A 14673-nucleotide genomic window follows, 5' to 3' on the forward strand; every position below is an offset into this window, starting at 1 on the left:
GGTTTACAGTTATTAAAGTAATGTCAAATTATGCCATGCTTTCTTTTCAGTTTGGAATAGCGAAAAGTCAAAGGCATGTTACACTTGGAAGCTTAGTGAGGGAAAACACAGGAGGCAAAGCGGAACTCTTGATATTTGTCTTTGAATTTTAGTCCTTACTTAAAGACAATAAAACACTTTTCAGCTGTTGACTACTGCCTGGTGAGAGACAAGAGACAAGACATGTTGCTCTGCCCAGCAAGACTGAAAAAGATTTTTATTCACTGATTGGAAAAGAGCAGCAAGCAGATTTATTATATATATTTTAATCACAGTTTTTCAACTGATTCATTGTAGAACAACAAGCAGCAGGAGCACTCCGTCTGATCAGTAAGTCCTTGACATTTGAGATGCAATAATCTTAAACATAATATGAAAACTACATGTTGCCTTTTTGAGGCTCTTTTATGTTAGAGACTGAAAAATAGGGTTTTGTGAGCAATGTAGGCATAGCTCCCCATGAAAGGATATTTTTGTATAACATGTATTACTTTTAATCTCTCTTTTCTTAACCATCCTATTCATAAATTGGGAGTAATATGTTCCTTTTCTTATATTAGAGCAGTTATTGTCACTCTTCACTTATACATAACAACAGGAGATCACTGAACAAGAGATCAGCGTGGCAAAGGATGCTGTCATTTAGTAGCCTGCCATTTAAAGACTCCATTTTCTCTATCACAACGTGTTGGGTTCTGCTATGTTTCGCTTGTTTTCACTTCACATACTGCGTGTCCCACATATGAGATAAGCCAAGAAACCTCTTTACAATTTTTTTACTTGAGAGGGTGCTCATCCACCCTTGTACCTAGCCTGTTCCTTCATCCTACCTAACCCGTCAAAATGTTCAGTATGGGGCAGTCTCAAAAAAGCACTTGCTGGAACAGAATTCAGAGTTCAATAAATGGAGCAAGTGATCTGAACCAGTAGGGTGTGGCAAGACAGAAAATCAGATTGCCCCAATGATTTTTCTTCCTCTTGTCTTTTCCAAAGGAATCTTTATATTGCTACCCTAATTTCCATTTTACTCCTCCTTTTTCCTTGAAGGTGACATCCTCTTGATCCCCCTCCATATCTAGAAATTAGTAGACTCACATGGCTTCCTTCAAAATGGCTGTCTAAGCAGCTCTGCAGGCATGGAGGCCACCTATAAGACTTTGCGGGCTAAACCGCAGAAACCTTTGTGTGCTGCAGGGTCAGAAGACCAGCAGTCATAAGATCGAGCCCACGGGACGGAGTGAGCTCCCCTTGCTTTGTCCCAGCTCCTCGCCAACCTAGCAGTTCGAAAGCATGTAAATGCGAGTAGATAAATAGGTACCATCTCAGTGGGAAGGTAAACAGCATTCCATGTATAGCCGTGCTGGCCACGTGACAACGGAAACTGTCTTTGGACAAACCACGCTAGCTCTACAGCTTGGAAACGGGGATGAGCACCGCCCCCCTAGAGTCGAACACGACTGACTAAAAAATGTCAAGGGGAACCTTTACATTTTGATTTAGAGAATCTTTTATATTATAATATGCATTTATGGATTAACTTTTCTTCTCTCACACATATAGACACACGTACACACTAATTCCATCTACCAGAGTGGTTATTCTTTTCAGTACTAGCTCAGCACTAGGTTGCTGAACTTTGGTGAGAAAACGAGCACATGTGATCTTCAGTGGGACCAGTGGTGGCACATACTGTGGTGGTGTTTTTCCTTGTGGCTCAGCAAAGATCCCAGTAGCAAACCAATCTTAGTCCATAATACATCAGGTCCCAAATGTGATCAAGTTTTACTTTTCCAGGGATGTTCTATCCAGAGCCTAGAAAAGTAATATCAGATGCAAGCTGGAAGCAAGCACTTCCACTTCTGCCACCAACTTTTGGAGTCTGAGAACATTTTCAAAGGCAGGTGTTGATAGGGCATGCAGAGATGGTTTCCAAAGGTGGAAAAATGCCACTGGCCATGACTAAGTGCATGTGAAGTTATTCTTCAAAACACATTCATGGTTCATGTTGAAGTGATTTCTTACAGACAAACCAAAAGCATGTTTTGAAAGATTTTCACATTCTACATTAACATAATAGCCTAAGAGAGGAGCCAAAAGATGCACTGATTTGAGTCATAATGTTTTGGGAAGAATGCCAGGGAAATGGATGAATAATGTATCCTGCAGAGGCATGGAAAGTCAAATTAATATTGGAAATGCCTGATCATTTTTTTTTAAACCAAAAGGTAGGCTATGCAAACAGGCTATATGCGATCACTAGGTGACATGGATAATGGATAAGATTTTTAATGGCTCTCGCTATTATGATCACACTCCAATTACCCATTCAGTCTGTGACTATACTCTTTTCTTCTCTTTCTCTCTCTCTCTCTCTTCCCATCTTGAGAAATCATGAGCCATTCAAAGCTCTGTGGAGTAATAACATCAGAGTTGGTTTCACACTGTCCTGACCGATGTGAAATTCAGGTAGTATCACTTACCTGGATGCTTCTTTTAGAAAATGAGGTTGCTAGAGAATGTTTTTTATAATGGTTGAACATATCTCTAAATATGTTTTAGCATGAATGGAGACTATGTGTTTGTTTTCATTTCTCTTCATATAGAGATGCAAGGATACTCACATATATTTAAAAGATATACACGTATGAGGGCATTTCCCTGGTTCTGGCCAGCCTGCACTGATTGCCTGTGGTGTACAGGGCCAGACCCAAGGTTCTTAAAGACCTTCATGATTTGGGACCTCAGTATTTGTCCTAGCACCTTTCCCAAAAAACATCCACCCGCACAACTGCTCCTCTGGGTGACCATACCAAGTGAGACCAGAAATAGAGCCTTTTTTGTTGTGGCCTTTCCCTTTGGAATGGGGTCTTGATGGAGTTACACCTGACCTCCTTCCTCACAGCCTTCAAGAAGATGCTCAAAACAAGGCTGCTTACTGAAGCCTTTCAGTACATTCTCTCCTAACATGGTATGATTGATTATCTTTGATTGCCTATTGGCCATTGTTTGGGTTTTACTGATTTATTTGATGGTTTTGTTTGATTATATTTATTTATTTACAATATTTTTTAGCTGCACCATTACCAGTGGCTTCTGGGTGGCGTACAACATTAAAACGTAAAAACATTAAAAACATTTTAAAAGCCAATATAAAATATCATATATTAAAATAATTCTTAAAACATTAAAATTAATAAGTCCTGCTGCTCATGTGGCCAGCTAGGGAATACTGTTTAATTAAAATGCTGGCTAAACAGAAAGGTCTTTGCCTGGTACCGAAAAGCCAAGAATGTTGGAGCCAGGTGGATCTCAATAGGGAGGGCATTCCAAATTTGGGGGGCAACAGCCCCCCAACTTTGGAATGCCCTCCCTATAGATACCCGCCTGTGGTGTTTCCTCTTATGTGGTGTTTCCTCTTATTACATTTTGATATCTTTTGTTTTATGTATGCCTCTCTCATATCCTTACTAAATATCTACAAGGGTGGTGGGACTAAGAATGGCATCACCCAAAGATCCTAATCCTGAGCCAAATCATATAAGGACATCCAGTCCTTCATAGCTTGAACCCAAGCAGAAAATCTGATGCTTCTTATGAGATCTGCTGGGACAAATATCTGAAACCTAAAAAGGTGTTTTTGTGCCTATAGCATTCATATGGCACTCCACAAGGCTGTGTCCTTAGTCTACTACTGTTCTCCATTTATTCATCGGATTGCACCAATAACCATCCCAGTAATAAGATTATCAAATTTGCAGACGATACTACTCTAGTAGGACTTATCTCTGGGGATGATGAGTCTGCATATCGGGACGAGGTATTACAGCTATCCCGCTGGTGCAAAAAAACCAATCTTTTATTTAACATCCAAAAAACCAAGGAATTCATAGTGGACTATAGGAAAAAAAGAGCAGACATTCAGCCACTGTATATAGATGGAGTTTGTGTGGAACAGGTGGTTGAATGTAAGTTTCTTGGGACTATCATAACAAATGACCTGACTTGGAGTGCAAACACTGCTGTGTTAATCAGGAAGGCACAACAACGGTTGTATTTTCTAAGGATTCTTAGAAAGCAACAATTGACTGAGAGTTTGTTAATCACCTTCTATCGGAGTTCGATTGAGAGCATATTATCCTACTGTCTCTGTGTATGGTTCACGAGCTGCACAGTGGCAGAGAAAAAGGCAATTCAAAGGGTGATTAAGACGGCCCAAAACATCATTGGCTGTTCACTCCTCTCTTTGGAAGAATTGTATAAGAACAGATGTAAGAGGAAGATATCTAACATACTGAAAGACTCCTCTCATCCGGGATATCAGCTCTTTAAACTATTACCATCAGGAAGGAGATTCAGGGTATTGAAAGCAAGGACAAGCAGATTCAAGAACAGTTTTTACCCAAGTGCAGTATTGAGTTTAAATGCGGGGCCATAGGTTTTTGGTGGAATTTTAATTGCTGAGAGAAAACGGGGTATCTATATTTGGATGGTGAAAGTTGTGTATATTTTAACTTTTTTTGTAGTGTTGTCCAGTTTTACCTTGGGGAAGAGCACCTCATTTCGTTGCACCCACTTGTGAGCGCAATGACAAATAAATTTCTTATGTCTTATGTCTTATATATCTTCCCCTCTCTACTCAAGCTTGGAAGTATCTACTTACACACAGCTAGTCTTGTGTAATCTCTTTTTACACTAGCTAAGATATGACCAAAGTTGCATTTCAAATGTAACTTAATAAGCAATGGCTTCACTTTTTTGAAGTATAACTAATGTTCACAGTTACTTTTATACTTAAAAGTGTCTTCTTGCCAAATGGTGGAGGAAGACTATCATATCGTTCAAGTGCCGACATGCTCCTGCCTCATGCTGTGCTCAGGGTTTAGAGGCAATGACGAGATAGATGAGTGAAATCTGTGTTTACAGCAGGCTAGAGGCTTATAGAATTCATTTTTTTAAAAAAAATATCCTAGTTACTGGATAGGGGGGACTATAAAAGATACTATATTTATCAAAAGTAACTTCCCAAGTTCTTCTGATAAGTTTTTTTTTTCATGATTCAAGAAGTTGGTTCCATTATTACTTGCGCAGGGAAACTTCCATCATCCCTTTTCAGTTAGATGGATTCACCCTCTCAAAATACACTTTCTTTCATTCCAGAGAAATCTCCCACTTTTTTCTAACCATTCTGGGACACTTACTTACCATTTCCTCTCACAGATGTGGCTAGCACAGCATGGCTGCTGGCCATTAAGGGGAATTGTGGGTCATTACCAAGCATTTTGCCTGACAAAAAAATATGTCCAGACAGGCTAGGATTATCATGAGAGACAAAGCAAAATGGCAGGGTTAAACACTATGAAATCATCTTAACTGGAACAGAGGTCTAGCTTTCCTGTGAGGAAAGTAAATGAATGATATATAAGACTGTATTTATTTACCACCCTTCCTTCAAGACACTTCAAGCTTCAATATATGAGAACTCTGTGAAGCACATTAAGCTGAGAGTGGGTGGTTTGTCTAAGGTCAGAGACAAATTGTCACAATATAGCAAGCAGTTGAACCTAGGTCATCCTAGTCGGGTCCAGTAGTCTAACTGCTACAATATAGTGACTCTCATTTCACTTTCGCTAGTTGTCATTTCACTGTCATTACACTTCTTTAAATAGGCATGGGCAAATGGAATGACCATATCAACAAGTTCAAATATTACTTCTGCTTACTCTGTTTCACCACTCCCAAAGTAAACTGAATAAACAAAGGCTACTGTAGTCTGGACATTTCATAAGAAGTTAAGACTCTGTGGAAAAGACAATGATGCCAGTCTTCTCTTCTTAAGTTTAAACATACTGGCTCCTTCAATCATTTCCCATGGGGCTTGGTTTTCAGACCTTTTATCATCCTGGACATCCTCCTCTGGACACACTATTTTAAGTATTTCCTAAGTACTGTGGTGATGCAAAGGGGAACAAGGCATATCTGAGGCAGATAAGGTCCAGCCCTTGACTTCTGTTCAGAAGGCAATGGGAAGTCTACTGTGATGGGGAAGTCAATACTAGACATTACACATTGGCTTCCAGAATTAAGCAATAAATGTAGAACGGAGTGAAAGAAATACTAATATCGCTCTTTGAAGCCCTGTGAGAGGTATAAAAGGAATTTCTTAAAACTGAATGTGGAATGTGCCAATTTAATAAATATAAAAAAGCAGCAGCTCTAGCCAAATTAGCAAAGGGTGGGGGGAAGTGCTGAGTTTTTGCATGAATTTCGGATCATTTTTAAAATTAGCCACAAATTACTCTCGCTGCTGTGTTGCATAATTGTGATACTTTAATAAATTGATGTTCTTAATACTTGCTCAGTATTTACTTAACATTCAATCACTATTTTATTGGCTCTAAATGAAGTGCCACATGAAGTAGGGCACTTAATATAAAGTGCTGCTCATAACTAATGGTTACTGAAAGCAAACAAAGCTTGTCTTCTGAGTAGACTGGATATCTCAGCCACATTATCTGGTGTTCATATCAGCTCAGAATATCAATCCAATTTTTATTACCATATATCTGTAGCCTCATACTATTTCTTGTAGATCTTCCAAAAACCTAAAACTTTGTAACTACTTTGTAACTATTATAACAGATATTTGAGAGACAGCACTTACCTGGATTTGGTTCACTTCAGAAGGTTAGCTGGCTGGAATCACATTGCAATAATAAAGGCTGAGCACAGGTGGATGCATAACTTACCACTCTCATAAACATCGAAATCTGTGGGACAACCATATCTCCAAATATGCAGTGGTAGTAACATCTTGTGGCCCTCTGGATGTTGTTGGACTACAATTTCCATCACCTCTTATCAACTACTCCAAGGAGTTGTAGTCCACTCTAGAACATCTGGAGAAGCATGTAGAACACGTTTTGTTGACATGTCTTTAATATTGTAAATTACTGTGTTACAAAAATTGGGTTCAGTACCTAGGTGAGTTAGCGAAGTACCCAACTAAGATGGAGAGAAAAGTAAAACTCACACCTATAAGGTATTTGAAAGATTTTATTTTGCACAAAATAGAAGAGACACCATCTCTTGCTGACAGAAGACAACGTGTCTCCTGGGGCAGAAGAGGAAGGTTCCATTTTATGCGTTTCTAGTCCCTCCCACACATACATTCTGCCATCTGTTACTTGTGTTTAGGTGTGAAATTCCTGTCAGACTGTATCTTCCAGCTGTAAAAAACCCAATAAACATATTGAAACAATGAGGCCTCCCAGTCCCTATTTTACATATGATAAAGGTCAGAGATGCCATGGCAGGAAACTGTAGGGATTGTACTAAAATTCTCACCTTTCAGCATTCACAAAAGAAAAAGTCAAATGCAGATTGACCTCTGTAGGTGTTTGCACATTCTTAGGCCACATAACCTTCAAACTCCCAGCTCCAGACAATATTTCCCAATAGGCATTTGTTACACAGATACAGTGATATGAATTACAGTATTACATAAAATACAGAATATTACATAAAATACAGAAACACAACTGTACCAATGTGTAAGCCTTTATTTAACCCCTGGATTCACTAATTTTTGAAAAAAGCAAACATTGGAAAGAATTAAGATTATATTTTGTATTGATAAGAAACTGAGAAACATATTACTACGCAACTGTATTCTCGCTGCCATTTCTGAAATGTACATTTTAAGTCATCGCTTCAAAGAAAATTAAAAAACAATTGAAATTCCATTTAGAAAGAAAAGATTGTTGTTGTTGTTTAGTCGTTAAATCGTCTCTTCAAGACCCCCATGGACCAGAGCACTCCTGTCTTCCACTGCCTCCCAGAGTTTGGTCAAATTCATGTTGGTAGCTTCGATGACACTGTCCAACCATCTTGTCCTCTTGTCTTCACATTTTCCCAACATCAGGGTCTTTTCCAGGGAGTCTTCTCTTCTCATGAGATGGCCAAAGTATTGGAGCCTCAGCTTCAGGATCTGTCCTTCCAGTGAGCACGCGGGTTTGATTTCCTTTAGAATTGATAGGTTTGTTCTCTTTGCAGTCCAGGGGACTCTCCTCCAGCATCACAATTCAAAAGCTTCAATTCTTTGGCAATCAGCCACTTTATGGTCCAGCTCTCACTTCCATACATCACTACTGGAAAAACCATAGCTTTGACTATGCAGACTTTTGTTGGCAAGGTGATGTCTCTGCTTTTTAAGATGCTGTCTAGGTTTGTCATCGCTTTCCTCCCAAGAAGCAAGTGTCTTTTAATTTTGTGGCTGCTGTCACCATCTGCAATGATCATGGAGCCCATGAAAGTAAAATCTGTCACTGCCTCCATATCTTCCCCCATCTATTTCCCAGGAGGTGATGGGACCAGTGGCCATGATCTTAGTTTTTTTATTTTGAGCTCCAAACCATTTTTGGGCTCTCCTCTTTCACCCTCATTAAGAGGTTCGTTAATTCCTCCTCATTTTCTGCCATCAAAGTGGTATCATCTGCATATTTGAGGTTGTTAAAGGAAAAGATAGAGCGCATTAAATCCACTGGAAAATTGCAGTAAAGGATTCTATAGCTGGTATTTAACAAGGGCAACCAGACATGGTGTATCCTCCGTGCTCCAGAAACAGCACTGAAAAATATCAGAAAATACTTAAAATTATGCAACATGTGGAGAGGTAAAAATAATTCATTAAAAGTGTTTGTTTACCATTCAAAGACAAAAAACTGGAATTGAAAACAGTGGCTGAAATACTGCTGCCAAAATTTTTTTGTTTAAACACTTATGACTTCTCTCCTGGAGCTCCAACAGGTATGCCATTGTAGGTCACAATTAAAGTCAATGGAATTTGCAGAAGAGTTGACTTGCCAAACCCCTGTTGATTCAATGGGCCTAAGCTGTTGCAATTTACGATGCTAAGCAACAGATATTTGGCTTATAAAATATAGAATTGTCATGCCACTTTAAGAGCATATGAGCCATTATATGGGGTGCCAGGATCTCTTATCTTGGTGAGGTCTAAAGAATTCTCCACTGTAGTTCTGTGATAAACACTGGAGGTCTTTGGCCAAGAATTCTAAGTACCTCCTCATCTACAAATCCCAGCATTTTATGGAATGGAACCAGTGGTATTAAACTGGAATCAAACCACTGAAATCACATAGTACGGATTACACCGTAAACTGTAGCTTACTTGGCTTGTCTGAAAATCCAACACTGCAGCAATATTTAGAAACCATACTTATTTGGATTCCATGGTTGCTGGAGAACTCTGGGGAATTAAGTCTCAAAAAAGGATTTTCCTCAAGCTTTGTATTGAAGCTGTTATACTGTGTAGCCTGGTGCACTCGTAGTCCAGCCTTGCCTGCTTGTTTGTTTGTCTCTATTTAGAGCACATTACCATAGTGTCTTTAGACTGAAGGATGCTTTCATATCTATCTATCTATCTATCTATCTATCTATCTATCTATCTATCTATCTATCTATCTATCTATCTATCTATCTATCTATCTATCTATCTATCTATCTATCTATCTATCTATCTATCTATCTATCTATCTATCTATCTATCTATCTATCTATACTGCTCATCTGGCTGCCAAGGTCACTTTAGCTGGTTTACCTATGAATTCATTCCTCCAGCTTTCAGGGCTCACCTATGAAGTTGTGGCTGTGGCCATGTGTTGTCAGATCATCTCTGACTTGTGGCAACCCTATGAATGAAAAATTTCCAAACCATCCTGTTCGCAACAGCCCTACTCATGTGTTCCAAACTAAAGCCTGTGACTTTCTTTAGAAAGTCAATCCATTTCAGATTTGAACTTCCTCTTTCCCGGCTGTCTTCAACCTTTCCCACCATCATTGTTTTTCCCAAAGAATCCTGTCTTCTCATGATGTGCCCAAATAGGACAGCCTCAGCTTCAATATTTTTGCTTCCAGAGATAGTTTGGGCCCAATTTGATCTAGGACCCATTTGTTTGCCTTTCTAGCAGTTCCAGGATATCAGCAAATCTCTCCTCCAGCACTATATTTCAAATGAATCATTTTTCCCCTCTCAGGTTTCTTTACTGTTCAGCTTTCACACCCATGTTAAACATATTATATATTTCTTCTATTTCTTTTATTCTAAGTAACAGAATAGACATTCAGAATGCAAATGTCTATGTAGCCTAACTTTTTGAAGCTTAGAATTAACTTACCCAGAAATCATCTTTCAAGAAGCAATAAGGCCGTATATGCTTTGGAAACATTCTCTGCTGACTAGCCAGAAGAAACAGAGGCAAGGTCTAAAAATACGTGTAACCTTGCTGAAAGACCAGAATCAAGAAAGCGCAAAGGGTAAGTAGCAAAACCTCCTAAGATAAGAGCTTGGTCAGCATTAGCATGCAAAGGATACATGACTGTATTTACAGTATGCCATTGTATTCTCAGAAAAGGGCTACGATTATTTGAACAAACCCAAGGATGTGTTCTGGTGCCTTTTTGGTGCAACAGAAATTATTTCAAAGGCTATACGTAACTTTGTGCAACTTTAAGCAAGGAGGCTTATAGCAGACTTTGTCTAAAAGAGCGGGATAGAAATCTAATAAACAAACAAACAAACACCTAGAACTTGTTCTGGGATTGACAGCATCACTTATTCCACTGTATTAATAAAGACCTCTATAAAGTATGTATTAATTTCTGTAATCCTTGTGCTGCTTGTACCTAATGGTCACAGACTCCACTTTGCAAGGCTTCCTTCCTTCCTTCCTTCCTTCCTTCCTTCCTTCCTTCCTTCCTTCCTTCCTTATAAACCTCTTACCCATATTGCAAATTACTTGCTGTTATACAGATGAGGGGCAAGATCTGTTCTTGAATATCCTAGAGTGCAGGGCACACAACAATAGGCTCAAGTTAAAGGAAGCCAGATTTCAGTTGAATATAAGGAAAAACTTATCTGTTAGAGCAGTATGACAGTGGAACCAGTTACCTCAGGAATTGGTGAGTGCTCCAACACTGGAGACATTCAAGAAAAACTTAGATAAACACCTGGTAGATATGCTTTGATTGTATTCCTGCACTCAGCAGGGGGTTGGACTTGATGGCCTTGTAGGCCCCTTCCAACTTCACTTTTCTATGATTTTTTTCTAATTGCTTCATTGCTGCCCTTCCTAATCCTAGTCTTCTTCTGATTTCTTGGCTGCAGTCTTCATGTAGACTGATGACTGAACCAAGGAATACATAGTCTCTATTTCAGTTTCTCATTATCAACATTAAATTTCTGTGGTTCTTCTGTAGTCATGATTTTTGTCTTCTTAATGTTCAACTGCAGCTGTATTTCAGCATTTTCTTCTTTTACTTTGACTAAAAGCTGTTTCAAACCATTGCTGCTTTCTGCTAGTAGACTAGTATCATCTGCATATCTTAAATTATTGATGGTTCTGCCAATTTTCACTCCTCCTTCATCTGAGTCTAGTCTGTCTTTTCGTATATGATCTGCATACAAACTGAACTGATAATAACTGTACTGTGCTTCAACAGAAAGCTCAAATATGGGGATCTTTCTCTGTGTATCTTGAGAGACATTTGGGGAGTTATGATTTGCCTACATTAACAAAACTGTAATGAAGTAAGTTTTACTGTGACTATGGATTGTTTTGAAAGTCTGAAAATTAAATGGCTTTCTTTAAAGAAAAAAAATGCCCAAACCCTGTATCTTCATCTCCTCTCCTCTTCTGACTTTCTGTCTTTATTCTCCTTATCACCAAATCCTCAGTGTTCAAGAAACATACTCATTTTGTACAAAATCCCATTATGTGCTTGTGCGGTGAAGGCCAAGGGTCGAGATTCCTTGTTAATGTTGTGCCAAAAAGGAGATTGGTTTTGTGGGATGCTTTTTATAGGGCTGTTATTTTCTATTGTTGGATGCAGCCTTTAAACAAGAGAAAATGCTGGTTTCTCCAGCTGGTGCCTTTTTATTTAGAGAAAGGAACATTGTCTGTGTACAGTACATAGCATTTTTAATGGCTTAAGAGAAGCTTTATAAAAGGAATGTTCTTTTTTAAAAAAAAAATCACAGCAGCAACACTTCTACCCACTACTTTTGAAATCTAGACTCTGTGATCTGTTAAATTTGTTCTAAGATGGAAATGATTTCGATGGTGGGGTGAGGTGGGGATTCCTACCCTATAAAGGGAGCTCCAATCACTGTAAGTAGCAGTAGAGAGTCATTAAGAATGACAAGTGGAGTGCTTTTATAGTATATTTAGAGAGGTTTTGAGTGCTGATGAGACCCTTCAGCCTGAGAAACTACTAAGCATTGCTGATCAGGCTGGTGCACACATTATACTTTCTTCCCCTTTAAAGTGTTTTGAGCCCAAAACACAGCCTTTTTCTTTCTTTCTTTCTTTCTTTCTTTCTTTCTTTCTTTCTTTCTTTCTTTCTTTCTTTCTTTCTTGCTTGCTTGCTTGCTTGCTTGCTTGCTTGCTTGCTTGCTTGCTTGCTTGCTTGCTTGCTTGCTTGCTTTTTTTCTTCCTTCCTTCCTTCCTGAACTATTGACTTTGTCATAAAAGCAGTGGTAGTGAGGAAATGTGCGTATTTCTGTTGTTCCTGTTGTTCTTTTTCTCTGGTGAGCAGACGTCAACAACTCCTACTTTAACAAGCAGCACAATCCCAAAGTGTGTACAGTTTCTTTTCTCTGCTTCTCTCTGTTTAGCTACTCTGTGTGTCTAAAGTGGTGTAGGGTTATGCTACAATTGTTTTGATTCTGGAGAGGGTGAGTTTACTGTTTGGAAATCACATAAATTACAGAGGGTTGGATCCATTTCTTCACCTCAAGCCCACTGAATCAATGGGACTTACATAGCTGTTGACTTAATTCACAGCTGTTTAATGGGCCTATTCTAGTTGGAACAAAGCTGGATTTAGACCAGAAAGCTTGTTAGGTGTTTGTCTCCTTTTTTAAAAAAAATATTGTTTGTTTCATTTTCCATCACTGGCATGCCATTCATTGCTCATCTCCAGGTATTGGATTATTTCACTATTATCTGCAGCAACAGAACAGCTATTTACAGCTGCCATTTTGATTGTTCTCACATGTCAAAGGATGTTCTGTCATTTCAGGGAGTAAAATTACTAACCCAGCTGATAGTCACCATTTTCTTTGGTCTGCAAAACAATATGGCATCAACAAAAATATGGCTCCTGCCATTGGTTCTGCTGCTGCCACGAGAAAGGATATGTTTCCTCTTGAATGACAGGCATGGATTTGAGTCCTCTATTAGAGCAGTCCCCAACCTTGGGCCTCCAGATGTTCTTGGACTACAACTCCCAGAAGCCTTTACTACCACCTCTGCTGGCCAGGATTTCTGGGAGTTGAAGTCCAAGAACATCCGGAGGCCCAAGGTTGGGGACCACAGCTCTATTAGATCTCTGTCTTCTCTGGGGGTAAATGGAAATTCAGGGAAAAACAAGTTTCCCAACCATTCTACAATAAATGAACACCTCTACAATCTAGAAGAGAGTAGTGGTGTGTGTGTGTTTGAACTGGGGAGACCAGAAAAACAAGGAAAGCAAAGGACAACTCCCCAACCCATGTCAGCAGACATTAAAACTAGTAATTTGTTTATTTATTACATTTATAGCTTTCTGTCCTCTACCTCTAGACAGCATAAACAGCTCCCTCCACCCATTCCACTCACAAAAATTTGTACAGTAGGTCAGGCTGAGAAACAGCAGTTGACCTATGCCACCCAGTAAGAGGGTCCTGCAACTCAGATTTCCCCAACCCCAGGACAGAACTCCAAGAACTACCCCAAATTCAGACTATCAAATATGTTACAGTGAAGGAAGAGTGTGGTGGAGTTTCACATTGTGTCTGGTAAATGCTCAAACTCAGCTTTCAGTGAATAAACTGGGGGGGGGGGGAATCCAGAGCTAAGAAGCCCCACCAAGCAACATTTTTCTTCGTGTGCAGCCCCCCCTTTTTTTTTTGAAGTGAGAAAGACAGCATGAGCAAAGAGCCCTTGGCAGATTAGAATGATTTTGACTGAGTTTAGGGTAAAAAAAAACACAGTCTGTTGGCTAAACTGGCCTGATCTCCTTGTCACCTATGAAGCAGAAAAAGTCATGCAGCTGATTAATTCCAAGCAGCATTCTGTGCAGCGTGAATGAATGCAGCATGCTGTTGCACCACAGTGAAGCTGCAAGAAAAGCAAGCAATAAACGAACAGCCACCCAAATAGAAATGGTGTGTCCGTGTTGTCACAGCAACCTTCCTAGATTATCATAGTCTAGTATAGCAGGCTGCAGATGGCAGTGTGGCCCAGCCATCTCCTGGTGGCTAAATCATGTAGCAGTCAGCAGTGTAGTAGAGAAGGCTGACTCATCTCTCAGGTACAGATCTTATGCGTAAGGAAACACAGACCTTCTCATGGAAAAGTCAGCTATAGCATTGGATGTGTTCAGTGGGCTCTGGGATGGAAGGCTTCTCTTCTCTTGCCCCTTTCCTTCATATAACATGAAAAGCAGTGAGTGTAAACTTTAAAAGCATTTTCTCACCTTGTGCTGTCATTTCTATATTATCTTGTTTGCTTCACATGATTAATAAAATCACAATAATTAACCTTTACGTACCTGTCTCCTTCTCCTCCCCACCCC

The 14673-nt window shown here is 39.4% G+C and overlaps 1 long non-coding RNA gene across 3 annotated transcripts in view; it reads right to left on the reverse strand.

The window, feature by feature from the left end:
• LOC140702665 (uncharacterized) overlaps positions 1-10357 on the reverse strand; it is a 99356-nt gene extending 88999 nt beyond the window's left edge. For 2 of the 3 annotated variants that reach the window (XR_013543047.1, XR_013543046.1), the window contains exons 1-2: positions 10233-10337; positions 6786-6935 (exon numbers count right to left, since the gene is read on the reverse strand). This is a non-coding gene — a long non-coding RNA (uncharacterized LOC140702665). Of the gene's footprint in view, positions 1-6785; positions 6936-7074; positions 8665-10232 lie in introns of those variants that run through there. The other variant, XR_012081901.2, reaches the window with a different exon arrangement.
• Between the last annotated feature and the right edge of the window lie 4316 nt (positions 10358-14673).

The sequence above is a fragment of the Pogona vitticeps genome, chromosome 1 (assembly GCF_051106095.1).
Source record: "Pogona vitticeps strain Pit_001003342236 chromosome 1, PviZW2.1, whole genome shotgun sequence".
Classification (NCBI taxonomy): domain Eukaryota; kingdom Metazoa; phylum Chordata; class Lepidosauria; order Squamata; family Agamidae; genus Pogona; species Pogona vitticeps.